At 36.3% G+C, this 15,485-nt stretch overlaps 1 protein-coding gene across 9 annotated transcripts in view; it reads right to left on the bottom strand.

Annotated features, from left to right (window-relative positions):
* The window catches only part of st18 (ST18 C2H2C-type zinc finger transcription factor), a 343,587-nt gene that overhangs the window by 202,502 nt on the left and 125,600 nt on the right, over nt 1–15,485 (bottom strand). The window contains exon 1 of one of the 9 annotated variants that reach the window (XM_059646058.1): nt 8,671–8,740. The exons of the other annotated variants lie outside the window; for them this stretch is intronic. The gene's annotated coding sequence lies outside the window, so the exon portion shown is untranslated. Of the gene's footprint in view, nt 1–8,670; nt 8,741–15,485 lie in introns of those variants that run through there. 9 annotated transcript variants of the gene reach the window in all.

The following is a 15,485-nucleotide window of genomic DNA, read 5'->3' as shown; positions in this document are numbered from 1 at the left end:
TAGACGTTTAAACTCAGACCAGGCAGTCAGACTCTAATTCGTCAAGGAATTTACATGGGGGATGTCGCAAGGATTGGTAGTCTCCCTAACCCTTCCTTTGGTTAAAAAACTGCAAGAATGGACAAATGTTACAAACAACAAGGCGCTGTGAGTCAATATACATAACTTACAGCAAATAAATACCTTTGCAAGCCCAACCGACCATCTTCTATTGGTTACTGGTGTAATTCTTAACACAGAATTATTTAAGTTTCTAAATTCTAAGCTTAGTCATTATATCATTTTTAATGGTTGGCTGCTTTAACAACCTTCATTTATCCAAGCAGTAGAGTTATAATTTGGATGTTTAATTGGCAGCTCATTTAGATTAGTAATATATTAGCTCACTTTAATGTGGCATTATAACAGGACTGTTTGTTTTGATGAGCAATTAAATAATTGAGGGCTGCTTAAAATTTTAAATGGGCTTTCATGAATGTTGATATTTGTTTCTTATAATAAAGACAATTATAGATATTTGTTTTGCTTTATTTCAACAGGGGTTCTAAGGTCCATGCTAAGTTAGCATGCAAGATTAATGGGTAAAGCATAGTTGATGGACCTGGCTTGACATGAGTTAGTATTAGGTTGGTATGAATAATATGAGGTGTCATGGAAGAGAATAGGGTGTGAGGAGTTGGGGCTAGGCACCCAATTTGTAACAAAATAACGTGGATGCAATCCCAGAGAATAGGGGTCACCCTTTTAACAATTGACAACTCTTGTGACTGCCTCTGAATGTTGTCCAAGGATGGCAGTCCAAACTCTATCCTGCAGCTGAAAGAACTGTGGATGCTGCAAACCAGGAAAAAAAAACATAAGGTGCTGGTCAGGTCTGGCAGCATCTTTGAAGAAAAATCAGAGTTAATGTTTAGGGTCAAGTGCCTCTTCCTCAGAACAAGCATTGACCGACCCATCGGCCAACATTTTCTGAATTCTGAAGAAGGGTCACTGGACCCGAAACGTTAACTCTGATTTTTCTTCACATGCTGCCAGACCTGTTGAGCTTTTCCAGCAACTTCTGTTTCTATCCTGCAGCCATTCCCTTCACCAGACCAAACTGTGCCAGTTATGACACTTTTTTCTAAGGTAGATACACTGATTCAGGAAAGTTCCAGACTATTCACTTTGAAAGAAAAGCTTTAGCATGCTTTCAGCTCATCTGGGGTGAAAATGTGTTCTCACTCCCTTTGCTTGAAAATCCAAGAAAAATTCAAATGTCTTTCTATTATGTACTTTCACTAATTTTGTATCTAACGGAAGTAAGCCAAGAAGTGGTGCGGTTAGCTGTTAAGTAAGAGTTGTAGGCATGAGTGGTGGATTCTATTACAGCTGACTCTATTACAGTTTAGTATCAATAGGACATTAACTGGACCTGCACAGTTCAAAATGATAAATTTAGTGCCACATCTATGTTTGATGTTATATCATAAACCCATTTGTGAGAAAAACTAGAACTACTGGACACAGCTTAAAAATGTGATATCTCCCACTCAAGCCAGAGATGAGGAGAAAAATGTTTATTCATCAGAGGGGGTGTTAGTCTTAATTAACAAGGAAGGCAAAGGGTTTAGGGGTAGATCCGAAAGTAGAGTTGAAGTTAAGATCCGGTGACCGTGAGGTTATTGAATGACGGAGCAGGCTTTTGGGGATGAAAAGGCTATTTCCTGCTCATGAAGCCTGTTTGTTCATTATCCACTCACTTTACACACATTTGATGTATGCATGGCATGCCTACACTAGCTCTCAGACAGGACCCAGTACACAGGCTGTGTGTGAGTAGCCAAAAGCATTCTGAGTTCTGAGTTTTCAAATTCTGTTGATTGGCACCACTGGCACTATGGAGCCTAATTTCAAAACAACATTGTTTTTTACATAACTCATAACAAAAATCTATAATAACTCTTGAAATAATTATATTTGTTGAATGTCAATGCCCTGATCACAAGATTGTTCTAGCTGATAGTCAAGAAGTTTACCATTGCTTTATGATAAAAAAAAATTGTTTCAGCTTATTATATTCAAAAGATACCCTTTGGACTATGCCTTAGTTCTCATCACAGGGAAATTGAAAATCAACCTAAATAGCTTTCTAAGTAATATAGTTGGAATAGTTTAAATATCCACCTGGAATTTCTGGGATTACGCTTGCACTGCATTCAGTACTGATCCTGCGGAGATAGAGTCATGCAGCACCAAAACACGTCCTTTTGTCCAACTAGTCCACGCCGACCATCATCTCAAACTAAACTATCCCATTTGCCTGAACTTGGTGCATATTCCTCCGAACATTTTTTATTTTTGTGTTTAACTAAATGATTTTAAATGCTGTTGCTGTAGCCATATCCACCACTTCCATTGAAAGTTCATTCCACACACGAACCATTCTCTATATTAAAAAAAATTGCCACTCATGAATTTATTAAATCTTTCTTCTCTCACCTTAAAATTATATTGCCTTGTCTTGAAATCACCTGCCCTGGGGGAAAGACAGCTGCCATTCACCTTACCTACACATGTGCCAGAATTCCCTGTGGACTTCATTTGTCTCCTCTGCAATGTAAATACTAGCAGAATTCAGGTAGAATGCCTCCAATAGCAGAAATAGTGAAAGTAGTCTTCAGACATTAGACCTCGCTGTTAGACCCTCTACCTTCTGCTGCTCTTCTTCCACCTATCATTATGAGAATGGCAATGTCCCCATTTGGGATGGCCATTCCAGTCATTTCTTCCTGCTGAATGTATCAGGAGTTTTAAAAAAAGTATGTGGATGCAAAATGGAAGCACTTTGTTTCAGGCAAATGCGGGCCTAAGTAGAATAAAAAGCAAAATGTGCGAAAAGAAAATTGCTAAAAAATTCCAGAAATCTCAGTTATGCTAATGACTTTAGGCCACACTATGTCTAAGTTTTTAAGCTAAGAACCTACATAGTACCTTATTCATTGGGAATGTGGAATGAAGTCACAAGAATATTTATACTGGGCAGGATCATGTAAATGAGAAAAAAAGGTTACATCAGACATGTCTCAGAAACATAGCAAATAATTAAGGAAATTCACGTGCACAAATGTCTCTGCATATAGGAGATGATGGCCTAATGGTATTATCACCAGGCTATTAATCCAGAGATCCAAGTAATGTTGTAGGGATCTCTGGTTCAAATCCAAACATGCAGAGGGTAGAATTCAATAAATGTCTGGAATTAAGATACCAGTAGTGATTTGAATCCATGCTGATTGTTGGAAAACTTCATCTGGTTCATGAATGTCCTTTAGGGAAGGAAACTGCCATCTATACCTGGTCTGGCCTACTTGTGACTCCAGACATACAGCGATGTGGTTGAGTCACAACTGCCCTCTTGGTAATTAGGGATGGGCAATAAATGCTGGTCTAACCAGTGATGTCCACATTTTGTGAATTACTTTTAAAAAATTGATAAAACCAGGAGCAATCAATCAAATATGAATTTCTTCAAAAGCATTTAAGATATCTCTTTAACATTGTAGTTGTATTAAAAAGTTGAATAAATTAAAGTCACAGTGGCTGGCCAAAAAAAACACTGTCCGTATCTAAGACCTGAAAGCTGCTTTTGAAACTGGAAAATGTTTTTGAATACTCAATCATACGGCAAGAGAATAGACAAGAAAAAACGTATCAAGAAATACTTTCTCAGCTTTCTTTGACTTGTTTTATTGTTGTCACATGTACCTAAGTACAGTGAAAGGTTTTGTTTCGCAAGCAGTACAAGCAGATTACAACAAACAAGGGCATACAGATCATAGGATGCTTGAGATAGAGTGAGGCATAGAAGGTTACAATTGAACAGAATGTACACTAAAGCAAACTCAACATTAGATTTGAAATTAGAGAGGTCTATTCAGCAGTCTAATAGCAGCAGGGAAGAAACTGTTCTTGAACCTGCAGGTGCAAGTGTACAAGCTTCTGTATCTTTTGTCTAATGGAAGAGGCTGAAAAAGAATGTTCCCGTAGTGAGAGGGGTCTTTGATACTTTTGGCAACCTTTCTGTGGCAAATGGTGTAGATGGGGTCGATGGATGGGAGTTTGGCTTCTGTGATGGTCTTGGTTGTACACATAACTTTCTGTAGTTTCTTATGGTCCTGGTAGAGCAGTTGCCGTTCCAAGCCATTAAGCACCCAGCTAGAATACTTTCTACGGTGAATCTGTAAAAGTTGGTAAGGGTCCCTATGGATGTGCTGAATTTTCTATGCCTTCTGAGGAAGAAGAGGCGTTGTTGTGCCTTTTGGACCATTGCATCTATGTGGGAGGTCCAGGACAGCTTGTCGATTATTGTAACTCCGTTCACATTCTCCCTTCAACTTCTTTTTATCCATCACAACTTCTCTTGCGTATCTTTACCCCAGTAAAATAGTTAACACTCTTTGAAATTTTCTTTTTTTTTGTAAATTAGAAATATGCCATCTTAATCCATGTTGAAAGCACATGTTATTGTATATTCGAGACTTATTTAATAATTACCATTACCTCAAAACAGGTCTTTCCCACCTCTCAATCTTCTGAGGGGTAAATTAATCACTACTTCCTGAGGTACCACTATGTCTTTCTTTCTTATCAACTTTCCATCCTTCAATATAAATGATGGCCCTTCTTAAAGAAAACAGTAGGCCACGACAATGGCAAATGACATTTTGCCATGCTTTTAATAAAGTTCATGTGAAATATTCATTCTACACTTTACTATAGTGGATACAAGGAAGGTGGGCAGATGGAAATAGGATTCATGTAGTGCAAAGGTACTATGAGTTTATTTAGCAGCACTAATTAATATTGTATTATGAGATAAAATCAACAAACGTATTAATGTGTTCATATAAAATTCCTCCTTCTGCTAATTTTTAGAAAGAGTTTCATATTATGAGCAAAACAAATCAATAGAAATACATGAACAGTTTTGTCCTTGATACCACAGTTCATTACTTCAACTCAAGTATTTTACCTGTCCCCACTAGTCAAATTAGATTAGATTCCCCACAGTGTGGAAACAGGCCCTTCGGCCCAACAAGTCCACACCGCCCCTTGAAGAATCCCATGCAGACCCATCCCCATATAACCCACACACCCCATGCAATTTAGCTTGGCGAATCCACTTCGCCTGCACATCTTTGGACTGTGGGAGGAAACTGGAGGACCCGGACGAAACCCATGCAGACACGGGGAGAATGTGCAAACGCCACACAGACAGTTGCCTGAGGCTGGAATTGAACCCGGGTCCCTGGCGCTATGGAGGCTGCAGTGCTAACCACTGAGCCACTGTGCCGCATGTCAGTGTGTGTTAGAATCTTCTAGTCAACGAAAAAGAATATTTACAAACCGTTCAGAAAACAGTCTCCAATACGGTTTTTAAAATCAAATCCCAACAGTGGGGAAATGGGCCATTTGGCCATCAATCTGTACCGATTCTCCAGACAGCATGCCACCCAGACCTATAACCCTGCATTTCCCACGACTAACCCACCTAGCCTGCACATTCCTGGATACTGTGGGAAAATTTAGCATGGCCAATTCACCTACCCTGCACACTTTTGGACTGTGAGAGAAAGCAGGATCACCCAGGGGAAAACCATGCAGATGCAGGGAAAACATGCAAACTCTGGAGAGACAGTCACCTGAGGATGGAATCAAACCCAAGTCCCCAGTGCTGTGAGGCAACAGTGCTAAACATGTGCCACTGTGCTACCCATTTATAACACAAAAGGCAGAGTTATTTCACCTTAGGCAAATATGCATGTTTTAGAATTGTATAGTTGCTCATATTGTCAACATGGCAAGAGCAGAATTCAGTGATTGCAGTTGAATATCACAGCAGTCAACTGATGATACCTAAATAGACCTGGATGGAAAGAAACATGAAACAGGTTTTCTGAAGTGCTAAATTCCCACTAGTACTGTAGTGGAGATCTGCATGTAAATGTGATCAACTCACATTTTTTTCTGCCTGCACCTGATGGTGATACTGAATTATCAATGCCATTTTGGAGAAGAATCACTGATTTAACACTAATTCCCAATCAGGTCTCACAAAAACGGGTAGCTCGCATGGCAGCTGTACTTTTCCCAGGGTTAATTACCTTTTGCTGCTCTATCCTAATGAGTCAGCTGTTCCAGTCATTACACAACTTCACTTTGTTCATCTGTGGCTCTGGCTACTGCTCACTGATATTAGCCATGAACAAAGGCAACCACTGTTATAGTCCAAAAGCACATATAGTCATGTAAAGCTCCTTGCAAATACTTATATTTATATACGTAAATCATATCTGCTCGTAAAAGCACCATTTATGTATAAAACATTTTCATTATTTAGCAGTATAAAAATATGGATAACTTTTAGTCCAATAATTCTTGATGAAGCATTTTAAAAAGGATTAATTTATTTATTTCTTTGGGTCTAAGTTGCTTTCCAATTGCAAACAGGTTTTACAGTCCAAATGATTTGGGGGAGGGGTGTCCATGCTTCACTGCTGTAATAGTACAATCTCAGCTGCAAGATTCATTACATTTTATGTTGCCACTTTTCTACTGATTTTAGTAGCTCCAGAGTCTGAAAATCAAACTCCTTACAGCCAAGGTAATAATATTATGACAAAAATGTCAATAATTGGGTAACAGTTTTAAAATATTCAGCTTCAAAGTGAATTATTTTAAAAGGCATAAATTTTCTTCAAACTAAATATTTCAAATTTCTTCTCAACAAATTAGTAGAAGAATAAACAAAACTTTTGATGACTGTCTAATTTAATTTCAGACATTGCTTGTATTATTTGTTACAGAATTCAGACAAAATCTGACTCAATGAAATGTTAGGTTTAAGAATGCAAAAAGAAGAAAAAATCCATGTCTTGTTTGAAGAACGTGCCAACACACAATGGTGTTTTTAACCATAGACTAAGCTTTTTTAACATTCATATCCTGGTGGATCTGCTGTGTATTTTCAAAATTGACTGTTATTTTTGAGATGCAATATTCTGCACTTGATTTTGACAAAAGCACACTTCTAGTAGGGAGCATGTGTCATATATACTTTACTGCAAAGATACAGACTAGTAAACTGTAGATTTTCAAACCATAGGCAACAAGTATTGCTGTTTGGACAATGTAACCCAGAAAAATAAATTAGCAAGCAGCAGACAGTAATTTCTATATCAGTAGATGAAAGAAAAATCGATATTATGCCAGTAAGGGTTAGTTTGGGATTTTCTTTTCCATTGCAATTTAGAGAAGCCTGCCAAATCACCAGATGGCTCATGATTATAATTATGTGCATAAAAGAAAACACTCTAATGCATAAGCTGTGCAAAATTTGAATTTGTCCTGAATCAGTAAGAACAAGTGATTCAGCGGGAAAGTGTGCAACATAAGACCTTAGTTTACTAAAGACGAATACTTAAAATGTTGGAACAGATGTATGGTAGCTACTTTTCTTATAATATTTATTGTAACAACTATGCTTTCATTATGAAAACATGATGCAGTGTATATCAGAAATTTCAGATTTGTAATAAATAAAACAAATGTGCTCTGTCTTACAATTAACAAAACAAGTTCATTATAAATGTGAATCAAATTAATGTAAGATGTGCTAACTGACGATGCTCAGCTAATACACAGGAGTGTACCATCAAACTATCAAAGCCGTACTTTAAAACCAATGATTAAACACACATCTGTTTTTATACTAACAGTATAGTTCAAACTCAATAGTTCAACATAAACCATCACTTCGAAATATTTTTTCCTATTTTGTTAAACACTACATTGGAGCTGGTTAATATTTCCTATGAGCAGTAAACAATAGATTTTTAGTTTCCTACTTGGGCCATCCTAAATAATTTCTAAACACATCTTACTGCATGTTACTACAGCAAAGGGAAAGTAACACATCACTCTGTTCATTCACTGATAGAATCATTGGTGTTTTATTGATCTTAAGTTATAAACTTGATTTTAACAACAAGCACAGAGGGAGGACCAAAAATATTAGTTCTTGTCCACAATTACCAGATCACACATTCATCATGTTATGTCCTATTTTGAATAAAAAGCCAGCTAATGCTGATTTGAAGGTATGAAATGATTGTTGAAAAGTAGTAAATGTTACATTAAGTATCTGTGAAATAAACCAGAATGGCTGGCTTAATATAAAACTTAGTATGGATAAGGTATAAATGAAAACAGAATCTTTACAGAAACTTCTGTTGCTGTTATTCAGAAACAATTAAGTGAAAATATTTTCAAAATAAAATTGCAGTACAGTTAACATATATTGATTATTTATTCACATTTTCAACTTACAATGTGAAAAACAAATGCAACTGTAGGCAGTAAAAAATGAATTTAGACTAATTAACAAGAAAATAAAATCAGTTACAAAATTGGGTTCCTGAAAAAATATTTACTTTAGGAACAGATAAACCAATACAGAAAATTTAAAATTGTCTTTCCTTTGAAAGTCTAGGTTGTTTGGAATAATAATGTAACTTTGCCTTGATGTGATAAATTATTACTTTTCCTCTAGACTCCACTCAGCTGCAGTTAAAGGGAAAGCGGATTTGCTGTTCTGTTCTCCAGGGTACAATTGTTAGACTGACTTACCATTTCCCTTTTAGTCTTTGTTCTGCTTCTAAAACTGACACCAGGGAGCCAATGATGAAGTACAAACAGGGGTGGGCCAGGTTAGTCCAATGTGTCGCATGCAACGTATGGGGACTCTCTGTGATACTCCAATGAGCTGCTGAGCTTTTTGTAGGCTTTGTGTCATTTACTTAACAACCAATCTCATTAGCTAGCTAGTACAATGGGCTGATGCATTTTCTGTGTCAATACAGTACCCAGTGGCCTTTGGGGTCACACTTGTTCTGCTCAGAGATGAATATTTACTATATACCATCAAAACTATGTAATGTTTTATATATCTATCTGACAAAAAGTAAAAAGACACATCAATTTATTTATCAAAATAGTCTATTAAATGTAAAATGATGAAAACGAAACTTATTTGGGAAAGAATGCAGTTGAATCTAGCTTAAGGTGGTCCAGCAAAAAGGAGGGGAAAAAGGAAATTTCAAATAGGTGACTTCAATTTCATGGCTTTTTTGAGCAATGAAGTTGCACAGTCTTTGATGCTATCAACCTCATGTGCACATCATGATGACACTACATAAATCTGTTCAATCAATAAAGAAATGAAATGCTTTCGCCAATTCTCAATTCTCTTTCTATTTTCAAAAGAAAAGTGAGAAATTCAGTTCTACGATTTTAAGTTGTAGTGATAAAAGATGAATTTACATGGAATGTGCTACAACAGTACTTAGAAATCAGTTTCTTTCCCTTCTTTAATAACATATTTAATATTGTAAAACAAAATAGTACCTCACTATCTGCAAAAAGAATTGTGATTAATGATATGTTCATGTGTTTCTATATTATACGTATAACATTAAAAGTTTTAACAAATTTTCTAACGTCAGAAATTATCTGAGTCTAGGTCATAGTTCATATTTATTTTTAAACAATGTTCTTTACTGTACCAACCTAATTGCAACTTATTTATTTCTTTTAACTGATCCAACAGATTAAATTGTTCTATTTACACATTTCTCCTGGTGTAACCTCTTACTGAAGGAGTAAGAAATTGATTTGTGGACATCTGTGTGGTCTCCACCGATTCTATAACCAGCCAGGCATGTGGAAGGTGGAGAAATTGCTGAACTGTGACCAGAACCTAGAGTCCTACTGAGCTTTCCTTTCTTCTAAACAATTCAGCTTTACAGTAGATGATGCTTTAATAGAAAAGAATCTTGATTGCAAGATTTGATTAATTTGAGCTTCAGAACTTGATGCCTGTGTCATTTCTGAAACATGGCCCCATGCTGCATCCACATCATTCCTGCAATACAATCTTCAAATATTAATGCACTAATTGAGTTAAAGGTGAGCTTTGTGCCTAATTAGAGACGCCAAGTTTTATGCAGAGGTGGGAAATGCATGATTGAGAGTAGCAGTAAAAGCAGATGGCTGCTGTACCATTGCATGTTGCTGCCTTACGCAAGAGAGGGAACAGAAATTTAAAAGGTAATGCATTCGATCTCACAGAAAATGGCCCAGTGGAAAACATTTGTCCAGTGTAAAAAAAAGCTTTGCAGCTTCCAAATTTGAAGCTCTACTGAGTACTGAAATTCACCAAAATCAACTAGTTCTGAAGAAGATTCCAATTGGGCTCAAACTTTGAACACTGTTTCTTTCTCCACAGATGCTGCAAAACTTGCTAAATTTCTCCAGCTTTTGGTCTTTTTCTTCCAATATTTTTGGTTTTGAGATTTCACTTTGGTATTGCCTCTTGAGCCTTCCTGTCCTGATTAAACACTCCCTTGAGTTTAAGTGGGCCATTAATTGGATACCCTTTGAAATTTTTGTCATTATCAAGCATTTTAATCCAGTGATCCCATTCAGATACTCAGTCTCAACATACATCTGCGCTCCTGAACATGCTGTCATGCAATTGAAAATCCCACCCCAAATATTGACTGTGGATTCATTTCTAAATTCAAGTAAGTAAACATTTGATCTTAAGAGTGATGCACACATTAAATTTTATGTGACAGTATGCATCATGTAAACTTAGCATTTCTCTAAGTTCAATGCCTCTTTCACTTTGTATATTGCCTGAGAAAGTTGGGAATCACTTTTCTGGCTGGATATTGGGAGCAGAATTTTGGGTGAGTGGTAGCTATTACAAGGGACATGAGAGAACAGTCCTTGGCATTAGATAAGTGCTAAAGAGAGGGTGGGGTAGAAATCTGAGACCAATGCTTCTTAGTTGGACACAGACAAGCACTCCTGTTCCCACAAGGAATCCACAAAATATTAAATGAGCTGTTGATCCAGGGCCTTCTCTGGTTCCAATTTTATTGCCACATATTTTATGAGTGCATGCCAACACTACAGGAAAGACCTGACCAGCAACCTAATTACACCACTGGACACTGATAATCAAATATGTAACGAACCTCTGCCGGTCTGTGGCAGACATTGTTGATGCTGCTGAAAATAGGTGGCAAAAATGGCAGCAGGTGAACTGCATTACAACTTGAGAGAATAGCATGTGGCAGCCAATTTAGCCATATACCCTTCTCAATCCAATCAGATGAGCAGAATTTAAAACAGCCTCTGCTTTTAGGTGCGCTAGTTAATGTTGCTTCCCTGACATACATTTTTATGCAATCTTTTTCTCTGCATAGGTAGCGGCTTTTACGTAAAGAAACCAATACAACTTTGAACTAACTTCATAGTCCTTTGAAATACAACTTCACACTCAATTAATCCTCACAGCTGTCTATTACTGGATATCCCAGTTACAAGTGTATCAGCTTATTCTATTTGTGAAATAAAATTTCTATTATGGGAATAAAACAGGAAACCACATTATTGGTTTCCTTCTTAGTGCATCTTCTGAAGATCAATCAGAAAATGAAAACAAAAGAGATGTGAACTTCCCTGGGAATCAGCTGCAATTCTCATACACTCTTGTTGAGGAAGACTTATGTTGTTTACAGTGTGATTGTACAAAATTTGGAGCAAATGAAAGACAAAGAATAAATAGCCATTCTATGAACGCATGGTAACATTAAAAAGCCTTTCTTTTCCATACAATATGTAATATAAATAATTTGCTTAAAATGATAGTTCCCTTTAGTATTTGCCTTGATACAGTCAACAAAAATTAATTGGAAAACTGAATCTGGGGCAAAAATAAAATGTAACAAAATCATGCTAACTTTAAACTTATACTGATCCCAATACTGCTAATATCAGCATCCAGCAACTTACAAGAATATAAGATGCTTTCAGCAGCTTCAAATTTTATACATATATATATAGCGTTATTGTGCTGGGGGTTATTTTCAGTTGGGTCAATGGAGATTTCTCTGTCAACTGCCGTGTGTGAAAGGGCAAGCTTTGCTTGAATCACTTTAACAGACTGTGCACAATCTGGGCTGTTGCAGAACTATCTCTTCTTGCCCGGACTCCATTCAGGCCTTATCTCTGTTTACCAACCACCATTTCTCTTTCTTCCACACAACTATGGCTTTCTTTAACAATCAGCCAACAGCTGACACAGTGCCACAACCTCAAAGGCAAAAGAAGGGATAAAAAGCCCAAGCTGTGCAAACAATGAAACAGAACAGGTTAATTCATAACCCTGAATTTTTTTTAAAACCAACTCATTAGAAAGAAACATACTAGTGGAAAATGTATTCTGATATCCATAAAACATGCCAGAAGCAGTCAGTCACTTCCATTACCAAGTTTGTTACTGCCAAAAGAAAATAAAAATTGTTGTTTCAAGTTGAGAAAATTATTTCAACTGTGAAAGTTTTTAAAAGATTTAGTAACAAGTCATAAGCAAACATTTTCCACATTTTATACTCAATATTTATTGAAATGTACAAATGAAAAAGATCTTAACTTATCACAGTGACAAACGGATAAAATGAGGGAACAAAAGCTTGTATTTTAAAAGTATGTTTCATCATTTCATTGTTACAATTTTATCAAATTTGGAAAATTAAAATGGTTAAGCAATGAATTCTTTGAAAGGCTATTTCCTTAAAATGATTTAATGAATTAAATTTATTCCTGCACCAGCTGTTGTGCAGCAGATGGATCCATTTTGAAGCCTTGTTGAATTCAATCCATAAAACTCATTTTGTAGGATTATCCATCCAAAGTTTCATTTACTGTTAAGAGACAGCATTGGATTTAAAATGGCATGACGCTACACTGTAAGGGGCTTTTATAACATATTAATATCTGACCTGTCTGATCAAACGATGCAAGCCATCAGGATTTTCTTTCAACAGCTATGAAACTGTCAAATAGATTTTCACTGCTATTACATATGCACACACATATCATGCTAAATACAATTAGCATGTATATAAGTGCAAATGTTTGTAAACCTTCTCTTGTGTCCATATAACACCAAGTGTTACATTTCCAACTTCTTTTTCAGAAATAACATTCACTGGGACAAACTGCAATTGTTTGATCATCATGAAATTCTTTTTCAAGTCCCCTTGCGTGTGAAAGATGAACATTTGGAATTTGTGGAAACATTAAGAAGTAAATGGATTACTAGGCAGGATTCTATAGAAAGGAAAGTTTACTTATAATGCGTTGATGAAAAAAATACTTTAACCATTTGCTTAAGTCCCTTCGTGTGTCATCATCTTCTTTAATACCAACTACAGTTATAAATCTATTCTCTAGACTTCTGAATATATTTACAAAGCTAAGACAATTTTAGATACATAAGGTTTACGTAGAAAATAAACCTTAGGTCATTTAAAAAAGTTGATTGAAAAGATGCTGACCTTACAAACAAAAAAAATTTTAGCCCTTAGGTATCACGATTAGCTGACTTCAGCTTTCCTGCCTATTATACCTGTTCACATTTGTTATACTTAACATTATCCGATTTACGATTTTTCGTAGGACAAGATCATGTCACAAATGTACCCTTCTCTCACAATACCTCCAGAACTTAAATTAATTTAAGTAGAAACATTAATGCAAATATTACAAAATGCATTCTAAAAGATCACATCACCATCTGCCACAAGAAGGGCTCCATTTTCAGCCACAAGGTACTTTCTAATGTGCGAGACAGTTGGCAATCTTTGATTGCACTCACTGGGCTTGCTAACAATGTCAGAGGAATAAAGAAACTACGACTTTTACTGAAGCAAGACAAGCAAAGCTAGAAATATTGTGATTTGAATATGTTCATAATGAATATTACTGGAATGTCACATGGATCGTATTCAACAGCATAAATAAAAAGAACCAGAAAAAAACCGTAGGCACCAAGGACAGTTCCTCAAAGTTTCACTTGAAACCAATACTTCTATGTTCTGTGCAGGTGAATAACTAGCTCACCACCTGGATTTTCCTTTAAAAGGAAATAGATTACTAGGCATTACGAGGCATCTAATTATGCAGTACATATTTATAGTCTAATTAGATAGCAATTGCAATAACACTGCTTGACAGTATTTTCCCTATGTGATGACCTGTATGACACCACAACTGGGGACTAGCAAGGGATATATATTTATAGAAAACAAGTTAATCCAGCTTCAGTTCATAGCTTGTAGATCTCTACAGCAGTTGTTTTACAGTGTTTCTTTCTGTGGTTTTTCAATTAGAGCTTTTAATCACACAGTGCTCTGATTGGTTGAATGTTTTACTTTTAAGTTCATTTGAGAGCAATCATTCTCAATAGTACAGTCCTTCGCAACATATTAAGGAGAGTTCAAGTCATTCAAAGGAGCATGGACAGGATTCATAGCCAAGGTCTCGTCCCCAGGCAGGGGAGTCCAAAACTACAGGGCATAGGCTTAGGGTGAGACAGGAAAGATTTAAAAGGATCCTAAGGAATAACTTTTTCACACAGAATGGTAAGTGTATGAAATGAGCTGCCAGAAAAAGTGGTGGAAACTGGAACAATTACAATGTTCAAATGGCATCTAGATGGGTATATGATCAGGAAGGATTTAGAGGCATTTGGGCTAAATGCTGGCAAATGCAACTAGATTAATTTAGGATATCTGTTCAGTATGGAGAAATTGGACCGAAGGGTCCATTTCCATGCTGCACCTCTCAATGACTCTATAATTCTAATCATGTTTCACAACAGGGTAACAGTGGCCAAGAAGCTTCCCACTTCTACAAATGGCTAGGTAGTGAATAGGTAGTGCAATGGTTAATTGCACAAATGCAAATTAAAGAAGCTGAAATAAATCAAGGGATGTTTGCTTTGCAAAAATAATTTAGTTAAATGAAGACATCATACTCAAAGAAATAGATCATTGTTCTTGTATGTTATCTATTTTCTTTTCTCTACCAAAACTCTTGCTTCCAGTGACAGCTTAGCCTTCATCTTTTTGGAAACCTGATGTTTTTCCACAACTAATAAATTGAAAAACCAAAATTAATTTAAAAAGAAGAGATTAGCAGTGAAGAACTCAGTACACTATATCAAGTAATTAAGCATAGGGTAAATAGTGGTCACTTTTTCAGGGCACTGATTCTTCCAGAATCTTTCAAAACATTACATAGGCCATTCATTATTGTATGGATTTTTGATGCTATGAATGCCCATTTCAGACTGACTGACTATTTTTTGTGGCTGTGCCCCAATTCACCACCACATTTTCAAGGGCAACCTAGGGGCAGGCTATAAATGCTGGTCTGCCAGCAACAGTCATGTCTAACACATAAATAAAAAAAGTTATTGAAATCAGAGAAATTCCTTCTATGACATTATTTTCATTATTACATCAATAATTGTGCAACACAATGAAAGTCAATATACGTTCAATACATTTGCAAGAGCAAATTAAAGG

This window comes from Stegostoma tigrinum, chromosome 5 (genome assembly GCF_030684315.1).
Source record: "Stegostoma tigrinum isolate sSteTig4 chromosome 5, sSteTig4.hap1, whole genome shotgun sequence".
Lineage (NCBI taxonomy): Eukaryota > Metazoa > Chordata > Chondrichthyes > Orectolobiformes > Stegostomatidae > Stegostoma > Stegostoma tigrinum.
Note: the sequence above shows the minus strand (reverse complement) of the source record. Positions and strands in the feature narration are given on the sequence as shown.